This window comes from Hyaena hyaena, unplaced genomic scaffold (genome assembly GCF_003009895.1).
Source record: "Hyaena hyaena isolate Hyena2069 unplaced genomic scaffold, ASM300989v1 scaffold_1691, whole genome shotgun sequence".
In the NCBI taxonomy this organism is placed as follows: Eukaryota; Metazoa; Chordata; class Mammalia; order Carnivora; family Hyaenidae; genus Hyaena; species Hyaena hyaena.
The window spans coordinates 184,970-210,086 of NW_024082325.1; the positions used below are offsets into that span (position 1 = coordinate 184,970).

Sequence of the window (25,117 nt, forward strand, 5' to 3'; positions counted from 1 at the left end):
ATTGCCAACAAAAATGACTATGGGTATTACTAAATGACCTGGGGAGGTGAGTGGGCAACACTGGCTGCAGTTGAGAATCATTGTCCTACATAGTAAGTACTCCCATCTTATACTGTCTCTAGCTTAGTCTTATATGTTTGAGAAAAATTTACATTTACATTTGAAAAACTTAAATTTCATTTTTGGAGCCATGTTGGTTCCCATTGTCTTCGGCTAAATTTATAGACATTAGTGTATTATTTTATATAATATTTTATTTGAAATAAAAACATTTATTTTTCTACTCTTGAATCCCACTTTTGAAATGTAACTTTAAACTCTCGTAGCTGTTTCTTTTGGTATTTCTCTTTATATTTCCCAAATCAGAAGAGGGGTGCTGCATGGAATAGAACTAGCAATATATGGCTTTGAATTATTGGAAATAATTGAGTAGTGAGAACACAAATATTAGAGCTGGAAAGCTGGCATCTTTCTTATTCCAGGAAATGATATTTAATAAAACTGTTACCTGTGATATATTGGAAGGAAGATAGACAATAGACTAAATAAGATCTAGGAAATATTGATAATATTTGAGTATTTTCTTGGTATTTTTATATAGAGAAGGTGAATACAGGGAAGTGTTTGCAAAGTTCACTACAAGTAGCTTGCAATATAAATTGATTAAGAGTCAGACAGTTCGGGATCTCAAATGTCAAAAACAAACAAACAAACGCATGCCCCAGCCAACTGGTTTCTTTTACTAATTGAAACAAGTATTTTGCTCAGCCAGTAATGTTGCCAACACAGCTCAAAGGTCATATGAGAGGGGCTGACTCTCACTCAAGCCTCTGTTTCACAAGAAAGGGCAATGAGTAGAATTTAGAGACCAATAAAGATCTATTACCAGATTTATAAACTATTTCTTGAGATAGTATGTTCTGTGTTTACTCCAATATAGAATGGACCAGAAGCAACATGATTGAATTCCCACTAAGTTTTCAAGGCAAATAGATTACTAGAGAAACCAGAAGTGTGATTTATACAAGCATGATCAGATGACTTCTAAAACAACCTCCAGACTCCCAAATTCTGCCAGCAGAAAGAATGCTATAAAAGCAGCACAGCCCCACTGCAGTGCTGGCTACAGTTGGTTAGTTGCTGCTCGACAGACCAATGAAGGGATTGTCTCCACTGACAGGGAATGGTGCCCTTGGGATTCCTATTTGCAGGATTTGAACATGCCACAGATACCCTATTTCCCCATTCACATCTCTCTCTCCCTTACTCTCTCTCTCTCTTTCTTTCTCTCTGTGTCTCTGTCTCTTTCAAATACAAATAAACATTAAAGAAATACAAATTGTCTCTCTAATATGCCTTTCCCACATCCCCAAAATGCTGACTTCCCTATGTTTCAACTGAATCCCTCCCACATATGAATTATGTGAAATAATTCATAAAGAAGAGTGCAAATCAAAGAAAGCTGAAGCTGAAATCTTATTCCTTGTGTATTGGTTTATCTGTCAACCTCTCCATTTCCAGATTAAATTTCCACAGTTCTCTGCCTTTCTCTACACACAGGATGCTGACCTCTATCAACTACATCACATAGACTCCCTTGCACTCTGGCTTCTGGTTGGGGCGGGAAGTGCAGGCATGAAGACAGGACAGGCAGTGAATACAGTGGGTAGGTGTTTCACACTCCCTCCATGTCTGATTGTGAGTCTTGCAGTGACCAGATTCTACAGTGGCAACAGCTGTTCTCCAGAGGCTGTGCTTTCACGTCTTCTAGTTCTTTACAAGCTTCTGGAGTATCATTTGTTCCTCTTGCCCTTTAGGTCTAGGCTAGTAATGATGTTCCACTATTACTGGTCCCTGGGTGCCCAGCATCCCAATTGTCTCTTTAACACTTCTCTCACAGGTGTAAATAGTCCCTTCCATAAAGTATATTTAATTAAACCCTTTATTGTGTGTCTGGAGCTTGTCTCCATTTCTTTTCTGTAATTTATTTGCATTCATTTCTTTTTCTATCTTTATTAGTGGGATTTGAGGGTGTGTAAAAAAAACATTTATCAATTCTAGAAATCTATTAAAAATCCCTAATAGTAAGATAATAATTTTGTGACAGTGATAAGTTTGAAATTTACAATGGAATTATGTTTCCTTTTACCTCAAAATGGTCCCATCTATGTTTTTACACTTACTTACTTACATTGACTCCAGCTTTAAGACCGCTGACAATTGTTATTTTTCTCAAGGAGCTTCAAATTGTTGCTGCTAAATAAACATCCTTGTTCCTTCAGAGCTACGTCACTAAACTGGCCGCTTAATTGATCATACTCCTGTCACCAGACAGAATTTTTGACTCAGTCCACTATCACTCCCTAGCACACTTTCTTATGTCATTAATACCTCCAGAAAGGTATGTTGGGTAAAACAGAGATCACAGAGATCACGCACATGTACATGCGCGCGCACACACACACACACACACACACACACCAAAATGCAAGGAAATAATAATAACTTTACAAAATTTTCTGAAACAGTTCTCAGCCCATTATGTGTGTCTTGTATTATAACTATTCTATTTCAGCTTTCTCCCTGATTCCCCTTTACTTTGCTCAAAGACAGCTTCCAGACTTCCTTTAGATTGTTACCTGGTCTGGGCAATTTGGCTTCTACTTGATCATTTCCAAAGTGGAGAAAACGATTTTAAGTAATATGGACTTTTCAAAATGTTTTTTTTTTTTTTGAAGAGTGTGAAAGACCTGAAGACAAACTATTTGTAGTTTGAATGGTAGTTGGCAATTTTTCTCCACTTTACCAAATCTTCCACTTTGTTTCATCCCAAACATTACTGCAATCATTTAAATTTCCTTGAGCTTAATGAGAATTGATGAATTAAATTTGCTTTCTCTCAACTAAATGGGCAACCTCCAGATCACTTTTTGTGTTGTTTTTGTCTCTAATGAATATACTTGACATAATTAATTGTTCCCCTTTATTTTCAAATACAGATAGATGAACAAGACAGTTTTTCATTATTGTCATATTAGAAATATATATAGGTAAAACTATGTTAGTAAAGAAAATAATAACATGAGTTAATAACTAAAATTTAAGGAGAGAGTTTGAGGAAACAAAGTAATCAAAAGTAGATTATCAAGAATAAGAGAGAGGTGATTCCTAAACACATTTGGGCTACTGTTACTGGAAAATGAAAAGTTAGATATTGAATAGACACAATAAAGCAATGTCTTATTTTATTTTTGAATAGTGCTGGCATGTGATTCCTACTGTATATATGTTTACTGAATGAAACCAATAAAGATAAATATAAAAGGTCTGATTTCAAAGAGTTTTGTTTATTGCTTGAGATTTACTATGGTACATTTGCTGGTTAAGTGGAGGTGGGGTATTTCAATACAGGATTAGTTAAATAAATTTTGTCCTTTTTTATATCAAATACGTTGTTATGAGAATGATTTAGTTTTGTGATTATACTTCCCATCTCATATGTAATTTGTGTTGCACAGATTACTGCTGCCTAAATTAAAACACCCAATTAAAAATGAACAATATAGTAATTATATATAAAATCATGTGTGTATCCTAATGAGAGACATATTACTACTATTTACAGTGTCTGCATAAGATACCTCTATAAGATGCACAATGTGTAAATAAATGTGTACTTATCTGAAGATCAAATACAAGATCTATAGTGACTCTGAGAGGTGGAGAAGGTCCTATTTTATTAAAATGCTTATTTATTTATTTTGAGAGAGAGAGAAAGGGAGTGAGAGAGAGAGAAAGAAAGCAAGTGGAAGAGGGGCTGAGAGAGGGAGAGAGAGAATCCCAAGCAGAGAGAATCTCAATCTCTGCACTATAGGCCTAGAGCCTGATTCAGATCTCAGTCTCACAAACCGTGAGATCATGACCTGAGCTGAAGTCAAGAGTTGGACACTTAACCAGGTGCCCCAGAGAATGTTCTTTGATCCTTATCTCTGTTGGATAACTGAAATGAAGTTGGAAACATAAGCAGAGAAACTCTAAAAGTAACTTCCAAATATTCTAGTAAAACTCCTATAATTCTATTATTTATTTATTTTATTTTTTCGTGAACCTTTTTTTAAATTTGTTGTTATGAAGTTATGCTCATGTAAAAGACTAAGTCAAAGTATTTATGATATTTTAATGATATTTCTACACAGATAAAATTGTTTAACCCATGTGCCACTTAAGCCATCCTCATGCCTGGTTGTTTACACAGAACCCAGTCCTGACTCATGATTAGAGTACTCCTAGCGCTGCACCACTTTGGTACATCCCAAATTGTATTTTGATCCTAGAAGCAAAATAGTAATTACGGGAAAATTGGATCTTGTAAGTATAGGAACACAGATATATTCCTTGAATGTGTGAGAATTCCCTAAATTATTCCAAAATGTCACCATGGCTTAAAATTGGCGCATATTCAAATGAAAATATTCTACATACTCATTTTACATGCATAACATATTAAATACCATACTCATTCTATTTTAAGTTAGCAGTCTAAAATGAATATTGGCAAGAACAGGTTGCACAAAACATAAATGAATTGCATGTATGTGTTGAAAGGACCAAATTTGGAAAAGATATTGAAATATCACCCTGTTCATCCACCTGTATTAAACAAATCTTTCAGATGGATAATTCTACTGTTTTATATGTCATGTATAACATCGTACTTCTAATAAAATTCTTGCTATCACTAATGTGCTTCTAAGTCCTCTTGATTTTTCTCTGAAAATCTTCTCTAGGTAATTTTCCCATTCCAGTTCTATCATCTGTATCTTTATATAATTCTTATTCCCATCACTCTTACCAATCTTAGTTCCACTTTCCAGTCAAGTGTATTGCTTGCTACATTGAGTCATGACTAGTCCTTTCTGACTAGTAATGATCCTAAAGATCGTTATTACAACACTCTCTTCTAGCTCTGAGAGTAGTGTTCCACAAAGTTTACAACTTGATTCTCTTTTATCTTGTATTATGTCTTTGTTGTTGCATATATATTAGAAAATAATGCAAACTTCTTGAGAATAGTCAATTTAAGATAGTTCTATATTGCTTTCTCCATAGCCTAAATATCATTTAAAATAAAGAAATTTGAGATCTAATCAAAATATAGAAATGGAACATTAATAGAATTACTATATTATAGGATGTGAGGGTGATCTGGTCGCAAGACTTGTCACCCCATTGGTCACCAGTTTGATTCATCTAATCTGGCTGGCTAGGTGGGTGAACCTTTCCTCCCACATGACTCCATGTGTGTCCCTCCAGCAGTTGCACGCTTGTACTCTGGTGAAGAGGACAGCCTTCTCTTATAAAGGAGAACCATTCTTTGTTCAAGAGTATACAAGTAGCTATACTCCCCTGCTAGAACCTTTAAACAAACTCTCTGGGTCCATTTGTAGGAAAACAAAGGGAAGTCAAGCTTCTAAGACTCCAGACAAATCCAAATGAGGTGTGGCTTGCGGCAGTCTGTCTTTCATTTAAAAAAAATTACTATATTATAAAACATAGGATTTGGAAAATAATTTAGAGATTTGAGGGGTTTCTTTAAAACTCACCAAATATTATACTTAGAGGAACTATACATTAGTCCTAAAAGTAAAATATAGGCATTTTTACTTTTAGACCTAATATTTTCCCTGAATGACATCACCTTTGTATCCAAGCAAGCTAAATTATATAACATATAAAACAGAAGTTTTCTTTGTCATTATTTCTTAAATCTAGAATTTGGAGCAAAGACTAAGCCCTTATGCCATCAAACATCTTCCTTTCTTTAAGGACTCACTATGAGTCCTCTTAGCTTTCTAGATGGTCATGAGAGATTTAAAAATAGGCCAATCTGGAAAACTGAGAGGCCTTACTACTTGCAGAAATGAAGACAATGAGGAGTCATTAAAGACTTTTGAATATAGCATTAATAGGATGTATTACTTCCATGTAAGAAGAGATTGGTACCTAAACTAGAAAAATAAAAAAAAATAGAAAATAAAAAGAAGGGGTGGGTCTAAGAGATATTATTAAAGAAAAAAACCAAAGAATTTTGTGACTAATTTCACTAGGGGAAAACATAGCAATAGAAGATAAATTGTATGAATCTATAATTCTACTACTCTGAGGTTGTTAATCTAATTTTAGGAATGATTACATGATGCCATTGGGAGAAACAGAGGGCAGTTTAATCTTGAGTCACCAAAGCAAAGAATATTATTTATTTTTCATTTTAAGTATATAGTTAACTGAAAGAGTATCTATTATACTGAATATGCCTTTTTTTCCCCCAAAAGAATGCAAATGCATGCCCATCAATTGGGAAAATAACATATGGGTTAGTCAGAACACTAAGAGTATTCACATTTTCTCTGAAATCCAGCTGTTTAAACATTATATTCAGAAAAAGTTATTGTGACCACCTGACTAAAAAGGCTAAAAAACTGTGTCTAGCCTATTTTATGTGGTATGTTCTAACTTTTCTTAGGCAGAAAGTAAACTTTCTGATAAATAGTAAAGTTCTCTGCAAGAAAATATTCATTCTAAAAAGATATATATTTTTCATAGCAAATTCTTACTAGATATGTCTCCTGAGGTAAGGGAAACAAAAGAGAAAATAAACTGTTGGGACATCATTACAATAAAAAGCTTCTGCTTGCTAAAGAAACAAACAGTGGAAATAAAAGGCAAACTATGAAATGGGAGAATTTATTTGTAAATTATATATCAGATAAAGACTTAGTATCCAAAATATATAAAGAACATACAAAACTCAACACCAAAGAAATACATAATCCAATTAAAAAATGAACAGAAGTCATGAATAGACATTTTTCCAAAGAAGACATCTAGATGACCAACAGACATATGAAATGATGTTCAACATCACTCATAATCAAGGAAATACAAATCAAAACTACAATGATATACTACTTCACTCTTGTCATAATGGCTAAAATCAAGAATACAAGGAACAACAGGTGTTGGTGAAGATGTGGAGAAAGGGGAACCCTCCTGCCCTGTTGATGGGAAAGAAAACTGGTGCAGCCACTCTGGAAAACAGTATGCAGGTTCCTCAAAATGTTAAAAATAGAACTACCTTATGATCCAGGAATTGCACTACTAGGTATTTACCCAAAGAAGCCAAAATACTAATTCAAAAGGATACATATACCCTGATGTTTATAGCACCAGTATCTACTATAGTCAAACTATGGAAAAAGCCTAAGTATACATCAACTGATGATTGGATAAAGAAGATGTAGTGTAAGAATATTTCTTAACCATAAAAGAAAATGAAATCTTGTCATTTGCAATGGTATGGATGGAGGTAAAGAATATTATGCTAAGTAAAAATAAGTCAGTTAGAGAAAGACAAATACCATATAATTTTACCCAAATGTGGAATTTAATAAACAAAACAAATGAGCAAAAGGAAAAGAGATAGAGAAACCAAGAAATAGATATTTAATTATAGAGAACAAACTGATGGTTACCAGAGGGGAAGTGGTTGAATTGGTTAAATAGGTGAGAGGGATTAGGGAGTGCAGTTGTTGTGATGACAACCGGATGTTATATGTAAGTGTTGAATCACTATATTGTATACCTGAAAATAATATAACACTGTATGTTAGTTAAATAACTGGAATTTAAGTAAAAGCCTAATATACATGCATATATACATTATATATATGTACCCATTATATATATCTATATTGTACACATTATATATGTATCTGTCTATGTATAATGTTGGTAAGACTAATGAAAGAAAGCAAAGCACTAAAACACATTTCCCTCCATCCCCATTAAAATAAGAAATAGTTTATTCACATATTAATAATCAATAATCATAATATAGATTTACATTGATGATAATATGTATGTAAAGTGCTAGCCTAAAGTATTTGTGAATGAATAAACTTTAAAGCCAATTTAACATCAATGTTTAGAAATTGGAGCCTGACAGATATTTAGCCATTTACTTAATTCAGCTCCAAGTCTAATTGTTGATAAAACAAATTAACGAGCAAGAAGGAAGTGGAAATGATTCTACAATAATTTTTGCTCCTTGCAATGTCAAACAAAAGTTACCTCATTTTGATAAAAATGTGTGAAGTAGAAAATCAGTGTCCCTCCTTCACTATTACATTTAGAAACTATAATTAATACTACATAATCAAGAAGGCGATTTTTTTAATACTTGAAAAAACATTCAAGCTTATGAGAAACAAAGTTAAAAATAAAATGAGTTAAAAATAAAAATAAAATGATAGTTATGCTTTTCTCTGCATTTTTAACTACCTGGAAAACTTTCTGTAAATCTCTTATTTTGATTTGTCATAGAATCACATTAGAAGAGAGGCTGACAATGAAATCTGTGTATGTGGTCTGTGATAGATCCTCATTCCTTATAGCATAGGGTATTGAAAATTTAGCTGGAAACAATACAATGGAAAAAATCTATCTTCAGATTTACCAATTGGATCCAATTTAAATAACTATAGTTTTATGTAAAAATTGGGTATAAACTTTTTATAGGGAATGAAATTATAAAATAGCTAAATTTTACATAATACTATTTGTATTTTTATTATAATAGTTAAATTGTTTTCCTCATAAAAATCTGTTTTTTATATTTATTTACTTTTATTTATTTTTGGGGGGGGAAGTTTAGCTGTGTGTTTTTGTTTTTTTTTTTTACAAATAGTTTATTGTTACGTTGGTTTCCATATAACACCCAGTGCTCATCCCCACAAGTGCCCTCCTCCATGCACATCTCCCCCCTCCCCCCATACCCATCAGTCCTCAGTTTGTTCTCAGTATTCAAGAGTCTTTCATGGTTTGCCTCTCTCCCTCTCCCCCACTATTTTCCCCCTTCTTCCCCCCTGCAGCCCTCCGTTAAGTTCCTCCTAGTCCTCCTATACGTGCAATCATATAGTATTTGTCTTCCTCTGCCTGACTTATTTCGCTCAGCATAACACCTTCAAGGTCCATACAGGTTGCTGCACATGGCCAGATTTCATTCTTTCTCATTGCCATGTAGTATTCCATGGTATAGATAAACCACATCTTCTTGATCCATTCATCCGTTGATGGACACTTAGGCTCTTTCCATGTTCTAGCTATTGTTGAGAGTGCTACTATGAACATTGGGGTACATGAAACGATGCTCAGCATCCCTCCTCATCAGGGAAATACAAATCAAATCCACACTGAGATACCACCTCACGCCAGTCAGAGTGGCTAAAATGAGCAAATCAGAGAACTCTAGATGCTGGCAAGGATGTGGAGAAATGGGCACCCTACTACACTGTTGGTGGGAATGTATACTGGTGCAGCCCCTCTGGAAAATAGTGTGGAGGTTCCTCAAAAAGTTAACAATAGAACTCCCCTATGACCCAGCAAAAATCTGTTTTTTAACAGTATTACTACCAACAATTGCAGATTTTATGCGTATTTTAAAAAATCTGTTAAGAAGAGTTTCTAAAAATTGGAAAAACTTGGATCTGTCTGAATGCTAGATGGACCATAATGGTCCCGAATAATGTATTATAAGAGCTATAAAGCTACAGCCAATGTTTAATACCATGATCATAATCTATTAACAGTTAATATGTTAATCCAGGGGGAACATGCAAATAAAATTATTGCACTTTTGGTCATTCTCAGTGTCTCTAACCACTTGTCAGAAACATGAAAATGTAACTTGGCTATCATGCAAGCAAATTAAAGTACAATATTAAAGTAATTCTGCTTGCAATAATTTTTTAACTTGCTTTTCTCTTGGCAAAGTCTTACTTTCTTTTTAAAGTTCCAATTGAAAATCCTACTCCTCACTGATTTGCTTCAGTAATTATGCTCATTTCAATTAAACGTTTTTAACTGCCTTATGCTTCCTGCTATAGTTTTCAGTTATTTTATGTATATAGTGTCTTTCCTGAACATATACATTTGAAGTTTACACATCACTTTATTCATGGGTATATTGTATCTAGTGAACTCTCCCTATTCTCGCTGCAAGGCAAGGACTCTATCACAATTTCTAGTTAACAAAATGTAAATGATAGTGGTACTGTCACTTGTCGGCGGGAAATTTAAGAACTTAATAAGGAACTCTATGTTACCTCTTCCCTAGGTCTAGAAACCATGAATTCCTCATGTTATGATGACTGCACTTCAGAATAGAGGCCTGAATTCTTGAGCCACTGGATGTAGGAGAATCTCCACCAACCCAACATTGGGGAATACATACATATACATATATATATATATATATATATATATAGTGTTAAGTAATTGACACTTAAGGTTTCTTTTCATGACAGCTCACATATGCCTCTAATCTCGAGTTTCTAACTATCTAAATTATCTTATTTAGTTTCTTATTACCATATAGTGACTGCTTAAATATGTAAATAATAATGACCCTTTCTGGAAAGCTTGTTTAAAACAACTATTAGAATGAAATGTCACTCTTATCTATTTTATTTTATAGACATGGATTAAAGTTCATTTGCATATTTATTCATTAGTTCAGGAAATTATTTGTTGAGTGTCTACTATGTGCCAGAAACTATCTTGAGTGCTGGTAATCTAGTAATAAATGAAAGTAATAAAAAATATGTTCCCATGAATCTTAAATTCTACTGTTAGAAATAGATAATAAATAATATAACACCAAATATATATGCTAAGGAGGAAAAAAAAAGTAGAGAATAGTGATGAGACAGAATTTTTGGCTTAAATTTTAGAATAGGTCTTACTGAGCAAAGCAAATCTTACCAAAAGCAGATCTTACTGAGAAAGTGATTTTTAAATAAAGACCTACAGGACATGGGGGATCTAGCCTTGTGTATAACTGAGGGAAAGTTACACAGGCAGAGAAAGTAGCATGTGTAAATGTGGGGGTATCTATATGAGAAACAACAAGAAAGCCAGTTCTACCAGAGAGGTAGGAGTGGAGACAGAGGAGAGTGTAGGAGTTGACATATTCAGAGAGATAACAGGGACCCAGATCATTTAAGGCCTTGAAAATCACTATAAAGACTTTGGCTTTTATTCTGAGATGGAGGGACATTGAAAGGTTTTCACTGGGGGAGTGACATGATATGAATTAGGTTTTAATAGGATCAACTCAGAGGCTATGTTAAGAATAGACTGAAGAATAATAGTTCTGAAACAGGAAGACCCAGAGAAGCCTAATGAAATAATCCAGGTGAGAGATGACTATGGCTTCCACCAAAGTGGTAACAGTGATAGAATGGAGAAGTGATACAATTCTGAATATATTTTGGGATTAGAGAGCATAAGATTTGTTATCCAACTAGCAATAGGGTTTATAGAAAGTTGAGTCAAGAATGACATGATTATTAACTTGCATGACTGGAAAAATGCCATTGCCATTCACTAAGATGGAGAATACTGTAGGAGAAGCAATTTTAGGGGAAGGCCATAGAGTCCAAGGCTTTTGAAAATACGGGTCTAGAGGCTCCTGGATAGCTCAGTCAGTTAAGCCTCCAACTTTGGCTCAGGTCATGATGTCACAGCTTGTGAGTTTGATCCCTGCACCAGGCTCTTTGCTGACAGCTCAGAGCCTGGAGCCTACTTCAGATTCTGTGTGTCCCTCTCCCTCTGTCCCTCCCCCACTCATACTCTGTCTCTCAAAAAATAAATAAACCTTAAAATTTTTTTAAGAATATGGGTCAATAATTCATAGGGGAGTCCCGGTAGAAAATATAAATTTGGTAGTTGTCAGCATAAATATATTGTATTCTAAGGCATAAATTGCTGACACCATCACTATAATGGCTGAATAGAGAATAAATTTGAGGACCAAGGTCAGAAACATTCTAACATTTAGAAATCGGATAGGAAGGGGGAAAAAAAAGAACTAGTAGAAGACTTTGAGAAGGAGTGATCGAAAAAGTAAGACACAGTTTACATGAGGGTGATGTTTTGGAGGTTATATTAAAATAAGAGAAAGAAAATTTTGAGGAAAGAATAATTATTATGTTAAATACTGCTGACTGATGAAATAGGATCAAGTCTGAGGAATAACTATCAAGTTTAGCAAAGTGAAGGTGATTGCTGACGTTGGTAATGGTTTCTTCTCAATGATAGTGGTGGGGCCTAATTAAGTGGACCCTGAGAAAATGGGAAGGAAGAAATTGAAGACCATTAAGCATAGATTCTTTCAGAGAGTTTGTTATAATACTGGATGTAAGATATGGGAGAGCTAGTTGAAGTAACTGTGTATAAGCAGTTTTATTTTTATTATTTTAAAATATGATTGAAATGGAAGTTTGTTGTATCCTCATGAATGATTCACTGGAAAGGGAAAAGTGGAGAACACAAAGGAACAAGTAGAAAATTGCTAGAGTCAATTACTGATATATCAGTAGGAAAATTGCCTTACTCATGAGCATTTATAGTTTCCCCACAGTAACAGCATAAAGTAGAGACAGTTTTTGGAAGTTTTTTTTTTTTTTTTTTTTAAATTTATTTCTGAGAGAGAGAGTGTGTGTGAGCAGGGGAGAGTCAGAGAGAGGGAGATACAGAATCTGAAACAGGCTCCAGGCTCTGAGCTAGCTGTGAGCACAGAGCCCGACACGGGGCTCAAACCCACAAACCGTAAGATCATGATCTGAGCCTAAGTCGGACACTCAACCGACTGAGCCACCCAGGCGCCCCGGAAGTTTTGTTTTTATTACTTTTATATTCTCATTGAAATAGGAAGCAAAGTCATGAGCTGTATGTGAAGAAATTACAATAGGTTTTGGGGGTATAGGAGAAATGATTTTCTAAGACAGTATGTAAAAAAAAAATAGATTAGATAAAAATAGTATTATTTATAAGTATATTTAAGGGTCCATTTAAGTTTTGTTTTCACAATAGGCCAGTCACAATTATTGTGTATTTTTTCCAGCCAAGTTCAGTTTCAGGAGTACTGGGATAGAATTGGTGGAAAGTTGGATTTAACCAAGGATTTTTGTGGGGTTTTTTTGTTTGTTTGTTTGTTTTGTTTTGTTTTGTTTTCTGCCAAGCAAGTGTGAGGAATTAAGAGAAAGGTTTATTATAATTATTTACCATAAATTTAAGGTGCATAGTGAAGAAAAGACATGAGGGTACTGAAGAGCAATGACAAATTGCTAGGATAAATGATTTGAAAGTTCTGATGGGGGTGCCTGGGTGGCTCAGTCCGTTGGGCGTCCGACATCGACTCAGGTCATGATCTCATGGTTCGTGGGTTCAAGCCCCAAGTCAGGCTCTTTGCTGACAGCTAGCTCAGAGCCTGGAGACTGCTTCGGATTCTGTGTCTTTCTCTTTGACCCTCCTCTGCTCACACTTTCTCTCTCTCTCTCAGAAATAAATTTTTTAAAAAATTTTAAAAAGTTCTGATGAAGTTCGATTTGTTAAAGATGGGAGTCAGAAGGAATGGGCTAGAAAGATAAAAATGAGAGCAGAAAGGAGGTGTATTAAATGAGATGCAAAGTTGTTATTGAAAATGTCAAGGTCAAGGGTGTGACCTTGGTACTGAATAGCTGCCATGGGGTGGAGAACAAGATCATTGGATAAATGTGATCAAGTATTTAAAGATCAAGGTATTGACTTCCATGTGGAACTTGAAATTGCCAAGATGTTCAAGTCTGGAATTGGAATCATTGAGTCAGGGACTTACTTCTCAGAAAAAGAGGGGAGTTCATTGGGAAGGATTAGATCACTACAGAATGTAGCAATAGTGGTCTAAGCAGCAATGAGGAACAAAAAAGACATCTACTTCATTTCTAGGCACTGAGGCAGAAAGGGTATGGAAAAGAGCCTCTACTTGAATAACTTTAGAAGCAGTGCCACGAGAGAGCAAGTTTCAGTTGAAACAAGTAAGAGAAGGGATTTTTCATGAAAGTAGTTTCATATGAACTTTAAAAGTAATTTGCTGGGGCACCTGGGTGGCTTAGTCGGATAAGCCTCCGACTTTCGCTTGGGTCATGATCTCGCGGTTCGTGGGTTCGAGCCCCGCGTCGGGCTCTGTGCTGACTGCCAGCTCAGAGCCTGGAGCCTATTTCAGAGTCTGTGTCTCCCTCTCTCTCTGACCCTCCCCTGCTCACTCTGTGTCTCTCTCTCCTAGAAATAAATAAAAATATTTAAAAAAAAATAAAAGTAGTTTGCTGATGATTGACCCTCAGGTCCAAAAGGTTGAATTTTAGGAGATGGATAGGGTTAGGAGAATCAGTCAGAAGAGACATGGGCCACAGCTGAATAGGGATTTATCCCAGGCCCATTGGGATATAAAGTGGCATGATGCCATATGTCCTGACATTACAAAATTAAGGAATGGAAGGCTGTGATGGTGACCCATCAAAGTTGTCTGAGTTGTCTGCCTTGTGTTGCACCTCTTGTTCACCTGTTTCTACATTCAGCAGTAAGAATTCTGCTAATCAATAAGTAGAGCAAAAGCAACTGAAGCCAACCACTGTCTGAAAAATGACTTTTTGATATGGTTATTAGAAATTCAGAAGTAATTTTCAAACATAACATACCTGTGGATGTGTTAGGTGGTGTCATCTTTACTTTTTGTCACTAATTTTTAGTTTAATAGTTACTTTAGTCTTAGTTTTACTCTGCAACAATCTTATATTCCATTCTCTACTCTAATATCTAATTAGTGTTCCATTAATTTTCACATATTACGTTCTGACATATGTAATTCTTTTTTTTCAATTAAAATTTTTTTAATGTTTACTTATTTTTGAGAGAGAGGGAGAGAGAGAGAGATAAGGTGCAAGCAGGGGAGGGATAGAGAGAGGGAGACACAGAATCTAAAGCAGGTTCTGGACTCCAAGAGCTGTCAACACAAAGCCCAATATGGGGCTCAAACTCATGAACTGTGAGATCATGACCTGAGCCGAAGTTGGACACTTAACTGAGCCACGCAGGTACCCCCTGACAGATGTAATTCTTAAGATATACTTTTAAAACAATTTATCAGTAAGCACCAATTATTTTTATTTACCTTTTATTTTAACTATAGTAAAATTGGCTGCTTTGTATAGTTGTTTAAGTTTTGACCATTTCAAAGAACCACGTAAAAACAACCACAGTCAATATACCAAATAGTTTTATCATTACTAAAAATTCCCCCATGCTGCTCTTTGTATTAAACCTCTTCTCCATCCCTAATCCTTATCAACCACTGATCTGTGTCCTATAGCTTTGACTTCTCCAGAATGGAAATCTAATCAGAATGCCATTGGTCTTCATTCTTGATGGAAATTTTATTCATCCAATTATTTAAGGCAGACATTTGAGAATAATCCTAAGCAATTCTCTCTTTGGACTCCACATCTAATCAATTATATCTTCCTTAATATTTTTGGAATCCTTCCTCCACTTCAGAGAGCTGGGAGAAGAAAGAAAAGGAAATTTTTGGAATTTCACTTTTAATAAGTATGGTTTTGAAATTGATGGTCATTATTTATTAGCTTTTTACTTGGAGTTTTTCTAGAAAACATACTTTATTAATCTCTTTTGTAGGTTATCTTGGTTTTAGGAGAAAGAGTTGAGAAAATTTGAGACAAAAAAATGTAAATATAGGCTCTAGCTTTCAGTTGGAAAGGAGTGTACAGAAGAAATAATTTGATAAAGTGAAGATATTTTCCTAGGAAAGTGGAGATCTTGAAAGAGAATTGGTTAAATTGGAAATTGAGAGAGCTTCTGATACTCTTGTCCATTGGGATTTAAAACAACCAATGAATTTTTTCTACTTCCTCACCATTTGTCTTATGCTATCCTATTACTAGAATATTCAGCAATTCCTTTATAAATGGGCTATTTCATATCTTTTTTCTTGATTATCCTTATGAGCATGAAAAACAGGCTTAGCCAAGTGGCTATCTTTACAATATTTAAGTATGTTTGTTTGTTTGTCTATTTATTTATTTTAAAAGTTTATTTATTTTGAAAGAGAGAGGGAGCACAAGCTGGGGAAGGGCAGGGTGAGAGGGAGACTGAGAGAATCCCAAGCAGGTCAGTGCTGAGCCCCACATGAGGCTCAAACTCACGAATCATGAGATCATGGCCTAGGCAAAATCAGCAGTCAGCTACCATATCTTACTGACTGAGCCATCCAAGCACCCCGTTTTTTTTATTTTTACACTTTTTAAATGAGACAAAAATTTACTCTGAGAATAACTGAATTTTCACTCTCTTTTGAGAATTGTTTGGAGTTTACCACAATATTTATACATGATATATTGAATAAATTCCTTATACATGATATATTGAATAAATTCCTCATTGAGAGATTGACGATAACCCTTTCCAATGTAACTAAACTGTGTTCCAGCCCAAAGTGCTTTATCTTCCACATAGTTTGTGGAATATTAGTCTGAATCTTACAATGAGTAAGATGAGTGCCTCTTACACTGAATTTTGAACTTTATTTATATATAATTTATGTATGAAGGTCTTGATCTTGTAGAAGATGGAAATTTCTCTGGGGAAAGGAATAGAATATCAAGAACAAAACAAAACATAGAAGCAGAAATAGGAGCAACACATATATATACACATAAATAGAAAAGTTTCTTATAACTGATTAAATTCTCACACTAACATCAAACTTTCATAAATATTGGGACTGTGTTGGCAAGTAAAGGAATTCGAAACTTTTTTTTTATCAGATAAGAATAAAAAAAGAATGAAAGTGATTGATGTTACAGTGGTTAGTAAAAAAAAGAAAAAGACTCCTTAAGCAGTCAGGTGAAATGACTTAGGGATTAGAACAATTAATTACATCTTGAAGATGTAAGACTTCTAGAAAGCCCACACCTCTTGTAATGCTCAAGGACCTATCTACACTACAGATCTTTGACTCAGAACACTTTATTGGTGGACAAGTATGAAGACTCTTTGCTTTAAGTATTTCCCCTGAATTCTCCAATCTATTTCAAACTTGAGTTAACTCTGAGAGTCTTTCCAGACTTTGTGTCATTCACCACATCAATCTTAGTTTGGTACCTTTTGGAGTATTGTCTGCCCCTGGAATCAGCCTTCATTGTGTCACATACAGGTCCCCATTCTCTAGTCCGAAGTGAATTCATTTGTTAACTGAGTAAGACGTATTATTGTGTCACACAATCTTCTTTTTCACTATATATTAATTCTGGAATTGGTTGAATGGAGTTTCAGAATAAGTTTCACCGTGAATACAGTAAAAATTAATAGTAGAGCATTTGTTTGCTAGGTAGCACAATATAATTTTTCTATCAGCCATTCTACATTTTCAAATAGAGTAGACCAGGAGTAAAAATAGTCCTGACAGATGAAAGACGTAAGTGGCAATTTTAGTGGTTCAAATCCTAATTTTGCCACCAGCTTATTTTTGAACATGTTGGATATTAACTTTTCTAGTTCTGGATTTTATGCATTTTTAGATGATGGAATTGGGTTAGGTCTGTTGATGCCTGAGTATAGGTAACAACGAATTCCTTTCTCCAAACAGATGTACACTGGAGTGAAATGCACAAAGTAAATCAGATCCTCTCTGGTAAAAGTTTGAGGAGTGGGATGGAAACTTGAACACCCTGAAAGGAGTCATTGGGAGAATTAATTTTGAAAATCATCGTTCTCCATGATATGTAAGGTTATTTGTGCTTGTGATAATCCATGAGTTCAAGTTGTATTGAGCGTATTTGAAGATTTAATTCAGACAATGTACCTTAAATTTGAGTATTACAGAGATATAGGAAGGGAAGAAAAGCAAGACCATTAAAGGAAGGTTTACATCTAGGTTTTCCTTTTAGCCTAGTGTTGAATTTGGTTTACCATTTATTTAGAGATCAAAACCAAGCAACTTAATAGGGCATCAGCTATTTGAGTCTTTGAACCTCTAGGTATAACCTTAACCCTAATCCTCAAACAGCTGCTTGAACCTTTGGATAAATGGCCAAGGAGAGAAGGGAAGGGAAAATCAGAGAGAAGAATGAGAGGTTCAAGAGTTGCACCAAGTTGTGAGTACCGATTGCCTACCTCCTCCATCTCCACAATCTTCACTACAGCTATTGGTGAGCATGTTTCTATTTTAATTTTCCTATGTATTTTCCTATCATGTCTGCAGTTTCCTTATTTCAGTTCTGTTCATCAAATACTCATTGAGGGCCTGTTCTGTAGCAGTCAGTCTGCCTGGTAGCAGAGATACAAAGATAAGTACCAGATGCTCTTAATCCTTTGAACAGGTTATTTCAAATGCTATTTAGAGAAATTGCAGTTGATGGAGCAAAGAGGGATTAAAAATTTTTATGCCTTTTTTTTCCGCCTGAAACTATTGGTTTAGAAAAGCAAGATGAAAAAACATGTGAGAAAAAGATATGTAAATATGTTTATATTCAAGTGGTACAGTTGAGTTATCCTGTTTCTAATCTTTGAGACCTTAATTTCTGTATTTGTGTTATAGAGTATTGAGTTTCCTTTCTCACTTCTATTATATTAGGAAAGAAATGAGAGATGAATGGGCCAGATAGGAAGTAAAGAGGAGATAGCAAGTGTGTATATTAAAGGTTAATGGGAAAGAAGAGAGGAGATTAAGTTAGAATTGAGAGGAAGTGTTAGTGGAGTACCGAGAGAGAAATTGAATAGGACTCACATATGTTAAGAAAAAAAAAGAAGAAAAAGAGACACATGAAGCAACCAAACGAGAAAATAAATATAAACACATATTTAAGGAATTTTCTAAAGGGGAAATCTTCAAGTTTTGTTTGCAGCCAATCTTGGATGCTACTTAAAACTTTGATTTCAACTTTTCAATTCTGGTACAATGCCACTGCTACTATGTAGGAGGTATGCTTTTGGGGAAGACTGAAAAACAAGAGGGTGTTATTTCACTGTAGAATACAAGATGCATGTATTGGTGAAATGGTATTTAAATATATTATAGATAATAAAATAGAAATAACTATGTCATATTCATATAATATATATTATATTTAAAATATTACTCAGCAAAAGTCTGTAAAGAAAACATTTCAAGGTCCTCACTGGTACATGTATTAACAATGTGCTGTTGATCTCCTGATACAAGAATTATTTAATAACATAAAAGCTTATTTCTGGTTCAGTTTTTTCAATAGCTGTAGTCAGAGACTAGGAACCTCTACACCCCTAAAGTATAAAATTGAGAACCATCTAGATTTTAAAACAAAGCATAATATAGATCATCTACGCTAGGAAATATGCACAAGTAAGCTGTCTCTTAATTTCAACCAGCAATTCATATGAAGGGAATGTAACTGACTTAATTGTATTACACCTAGGAGACATGAGGTAATGGTGCTTTTGATGGATGAACATAAAGGAAGACTAGAAAGTAAGTGTGTATCAGTGTATCTGTAGCATCACTCAGGGAACAGGAGGCCCTGGGGAAAGGAACCGGTGCTGGATGCTCATGGCAGCCAGGGCTCTGTAGCATTGCCCTTAGCATCCCATCAGGCTGAGCAACGTGATCCTCACACACAGCTCCCTTGCCTAGAGTGCAAGTTCATTGTACAGAAAACCTGGTCCAAACTGTGAGTGCAGCTCTTAAAAGCTTTAACCTTATGCTTTAACCTCTTTTATGTCCACATTGGCAAAATTAGGGTAATAATGGTAATAGTTTCATAGAGCTGTTATGAAGATTATGTTAATTAATGAATGTAAAGTGCTTAGTGCTTGTACATAGTAAGTGTCAAATAAGAATTAGCTAGAACATAGAAGCCTGATTTTTTTCCCCATCTAGTTTATTGCTTTATCTTCTACACCTATTATATAATGAGTGGCCAATAAGATTTGCTGGAAGGATGAACAATTTGATAGCTCATGTAGTCTTTCAAAGGTGATATCAGGAAACACAGAAAATAATATTTTGACCTACTAGCATTTTTATACTGAATTAGAAATTAATAAGTTAGTAGTCTGCCTTAAGCTTTGGTCTCTTAAAACATTTAGTTACATTGCGTTAGTAAACCAGGACCTGATCTTTCTTGGAAAATTGATTATATACAGTTTCTGAACCTGTGAAAATGAGAAGTCAGCTGGACCAACGCAATTAACGCAATGATCGAGGTAACTTGGAACCACCACCATTTATCGTCTGTGTGATTTTGGCTGTTACCTAATCTCTCATCTGTTTACACATCTAGAATATTGGAAGAGCAATCATATTTAGAGTGTTCTTTTTGAGAATAAAATGAAATAATTAATATAAAGTGCTTTGCAGAGTATGTAATATATAATAAGCCCTTAAATAATTCACTCTCAAGCATAACATTAATTCATTTACTAATGCAATCAACATTTACTGAAGTACTTGTCATGTCAGATATACAAAAAAGGAGTAAAATATGGATCCTATCCCAAAAATTTCCAGTGTATAATGTAGGGGACAAATTAAAAGGTAATTATCGAATAGTGGAAGTACTTTTATGGAGAGATAACAGAGAATCTTAGGAGTTTACAGAGAGAGAACCTGAATTACATTTGTATAAAATGACTTGACCGGCAATATATTTTGAAACCTCAATATTTTCGAAGTCTGCATTATAATAACACTAACGTTTATTAATTAGTAATCTAATTAATTCATTTGGTTGTGAAACACTTAGTACGGGCCTGATATGTGTGGGGCCAAGGATAACATACATCATCTGATCTAATCTTTACAACATGAGGATGCTCTTTTATTTTCTCTTCTTTTTACAGATAAGGAAACTCAGAGAAAAATTAAAATGTGCCCCGTGTCTCACCACAGCAAAAAAACCGGAAGAACAGTGTCAAACCAAGGTCTATCTGAGCCCAGAGACCCCTGAAATTCAGTTTAACTATTCATTAAATTTGCATCTGTTGTTGTTGTTTGATTTTGTCTAATATATATTGTCTATATGAATCATGCTACCTCCTTTTTGATGTTTTTTTATTTATATTTATTTTGAGAGGAGAGAGTATGAGCAAGGGAAGGACAGAGAGAGAGAGAGAGAGAATCCCAAGCTGGCTCTACACTGTCCACACAGACCGTTACATAGGACTTGAACCCATGAACCATGAGATCATGACCTGAGCCAGAGTCAGACACTCAACCCACTGAGTTACCCAGGTGCCCCAATGGTACCTCTTTAGCACTGGGATATCTGTTTCCTTAGAAGACAGAATGTAGAATGAATTCTCTTTTAGTATACTATTTTCTAGTTTATTGATGTTTAAAAATTGCTAAAGTAGTTTCTTAGATATTTATGTAGAACAGCCTTCTGTAGTACTGTTCATGAGAATCCCTTTCAAAAACTCGTTTTTAGCTTTTAGTCACTTGTATATTATTTCTTAAACATTTACCAATAATTTGCATTTCCATAGCTAGAGATTAAAGTAATTAACAAAATGTGCTCTTTTTTAATGAGGTCATATTTTTTTCCCTATTGAATACAGAGGTTTTTATCTAGGACAATGAATTATTCTAAAGACATATTACTATTAGGGAGCACCAGTATACTTCTGGTTTTAGTCTCAGTGAAAAAAGACAAAAATAGTATGTGATCATTGAGTCTGAAATTTGAGGGGGGTGGTAATGGAGCCTTGAAACAGGTTTAAACATCATCTGTGTTTGTTGTTTTGTAAGCCTTAAGGTATGAACTTTCTTTACAGCAAGGCTAGAGCTTTGGTATGGAGTTAAAACTCAAGCATCCTTTTCTCTTTCATAGCATTACCTTACATTTCTGTTCTGGTTCTAGAATTTCACTTCTTTTAAAAAAAATGCATCAGGTAAAAAGCATTTAGAATTGTAACTTTTGTTCTGGTTTTGTAACTCATGAAGTGATATGTTTGCTTATTTTCAGTTACTTACCAGAATATTATCTTCAGAGAAGTACATGCTGACTTTAAGTGTCCCCTCATAGTTAATTGGAAAGATATCTGTGCCTGGCTTGCAGTATATATGTTCCTGTTTATGATTGGAGGATGGGTAGAACTCTGCACATTTTCTATGCAGGAAAGAGTCTGAACAATGATGAGGCTTTGATTAATACTATTGATGCTTTAATGGCCCATTTTATATCCTGAACACTGGGGGAAAATATGTTCACTTCTGTAAAGACTATGGTTCTTATGATTCACTTAGCACAGATAGCAAAAAAGCATGAAAGATCTCTTGTCTCACAAGAAGAAATGGGTGGCTGTATAATGCCAGTTGCATATATTACTGAACTGTAACAGAGGAGAGGAAATTACCCAGTCAGAATAGATATGTCTCTGTAGCCTTGTATCCGCATTCTAATAGCCACAGAGTTTATCTTAGTCTGAATGGAGCTCTAAGTTATTAATTGTTTTAATGATTTCATTGATTTCTGTTAATCTAGGTAATGTGCCTTACTAAATTTGGTAGTTTATTTTGCTTTTCAATTAACCTTTTACTTTTGTTATATCATTTTTTATTAAAAACAAAGGTTTTATCTGCATTTTAATGATATGCCTATCTTAGTATGTTATGAATTATATTTGGCTATCTGTACTGCAATTTTCCTGAATACTTTAGGATAATGGCACACCACAATGGCTCAGTAGTTTAGTGCAGGTTAAACACTTTTAAAAGTTACTTGAATAAATTCTAGAAGCCTGTATGTATAACCAAAATATATATTTAATTTTTTTGTATTTTTAGAATACAGCCATGAAAGAAATGTAATGCTTACTTTACTGTTACTCTTCCAATATAGAAATAATGCTATTATTTCAAATTAAATTCAACTTATTTTAATTTTGTTCAATTCATAGATACAAAAATATATTATAAACTCTTTGAAAATTTAAAATGGTGTTTAAAAATAGTATATCCCAAAAGAAAGGCTACTATATATATATATATTTATTTCTGTGTTTATAAAATATTTCACTAGCTTATGTAGATTGATATTCAAATACAATCTGCTTAATGAAGATCGTAATTTACTTTGTCGATGTAAAGTTATCTGTATATTTATAAATATATTAGTGGAATAATCCCACATGATGCTGAGGTAGGTTCTCTACTCTTCATTCCTGGGGAGTCACATTCACACATAACTTTTGTACCAATTAAAAACTGTTAATGACAAAACATTGTAATTGATTAGTCTTTGTGTGTTTACAGCTCACTTTAATTGCTGAAAAACACCATTTGTCAGTTTCATGTTCTATTGACAATGCTATTGATCTATCTGAATTTGGCTTTGTCTTGTCTCTCGTACATAAAACTCACATATGCAGTTCAAATGGGAAATGACTGTATTGATTTCCTTAACTTGAGCCCAAATGCTAAAGATTTTTGGATAAGCTTTCTCATTACTTAAGCCAAAATCAATAAGAAAGAGCATCTTTTAATGAAAGAGCAGTTTGAGCAACGTACTTCAGAAATAGGGTCCTGTTCATTCTTTGCTTTACAAATCGATCTCCTAGGTTCCTTAAGTGAGGTCCAATTGGTTGACATTGTGGTTTGTCTTTGTGTGTAAACTTGCAGCTTCAGAAAAGAGAAGATGAGCTACAGAGACAGTGGAAAGAAACTCTCTCCCTGAGAAAGAAGAGTTCACTACTACTAAGTGTAAAATCTAGTGTTGAAATGCAACACAATTTACAAATATACCAGATATTTCTTACATCTATTAAGTTCATGCTTATATTTTATGATTGGACAATATTTTAAAAGTACCTTCACTGGTTTATTTTTTAAATATCTTCATATGCATATTATATACATTTACATTAATCTTATTTTAACATTTGCTTTTATTTCAGAAAATGTCTGCTCATTGCTGCAGTTTATATTCATATAATGCAAATTAGTTCACTGAAACATCAGGTCATTTTTACAATAGCTTTTTGTTAAGTGATCTCTGGATTTTCATTTTTTTTCACTGTTACATTTCCTATTTTCTGCAGGAAGAGAAACACTGGAGGTGAGCTACAGCAATAAAGTGCCCATGCTGAGGAATAGCAAAGTGAGCTGAACACATAAAACAAGTGATAGGGACAGGCCAAACATCAGGTACTGTACTATGATATCATTAACTTCCGTGAACTACATAAATTAAGCTGATTATGCCTTCACTTAATTAACTGAGAATGACCTATTGATGTATAGGCCGAGTTAGCTAGAGACCGCTTGCTGCACTGTACTTAATTTATTGGTTTTCAATTAGTTCTTCCATTGCCTGTGATTGTTGAGAAAAAAAAAAAAAATGTCCATTTACATCTATGTTCTGTAGAGTGGTTTTATGAACCGTGAGTTTCTATTTAAAATTTTATCCCCAGTAGTATTTTTCTTTGCCAACAATGCTTAGGTAGATTTGAATAGTTGTTGTTTTTTTTTTTTTTTTCTCATTGTTACATACATTTTGGTTTCTGGAATAAAAGAAATCTATTCATGAATTCATCTTGTTAGTGTTGTGATATTATTAAATTATAAACGATCCCTTATATTCCTTTCAAGAACTATTTTGCTTTAATTACGTTTTGGAAATTAATTTTTACCGAATTTATTGTTAAACTGTACTTTCGTCAAGTAATCTCAATGAAGAAAGTTCTTTGGTAAACCTTTAGATTTTTGAGTTTTTTTCTCTAGACACTTGAGACTCGTTTTTTGAAACAGAAAGATTATAGTATGAATGGTCATTCTCAGTTTCCTGTGGTAGTAGGACTAATGTATATGAGAATATCTTTAGAGAAAAATTTCTTCTTCAACTTTTGCCCTTATCTACACTGATTTTGTGAGAGCTGAGAAACCTCATTATGTTGTCTTCTACTATTAACATTTTGTACTGAAACTGTGTGCTCAGTTTCTGTCTATTCACTAGATTTTGAGCAGCTTGAAGGCAAGACGTATATTTGATTCATTTTTATATTCATAATATCCAAATGAAATCTCTAGAATGAAGTGTGAAAGTAAGAAACATTTGGTAGTTGAGTGAATAATTTATGTGATACATTGTATGTTGTTTTAAAAGCATATAAACAGTCAAAAATATATTATTTATGTTTGGGAAATTTGATGTGAGGCATTATTTCATATTTTAATTGAACTATCATTTTG

The 25,117-nt window shown here is 34.2% G+C and overlaps 1 long non-coding RNA gene across 2 annotated transcripts in view; it reads left to right on the top strand.

Annotated features, from left to right (window-relative positions):
• Positions 1-24,268, top strand: part of LOC120226430 — a 65,627-nt gene extending 41,359 nt beyond the window's left edge. Inside the window, exons 3-4 of one of the 2 annotated variants that reach the window (XR_005527018.1) lie at positions 17,960-18,101; positions 23,968-24,268. This is a non-coding gene — a long non-coding RNA (uncharacterized LOC120226430). The remainder of the gene's footprint in view (positions 1-17,959; positions 18,102-23,967) is intronic. The other variant, XR_005527019.1, reaches the window with a different exon arrangement.
• The last annotated feature ends 849 nt before the right edge of the window (positions 24,269-25,117 follow it).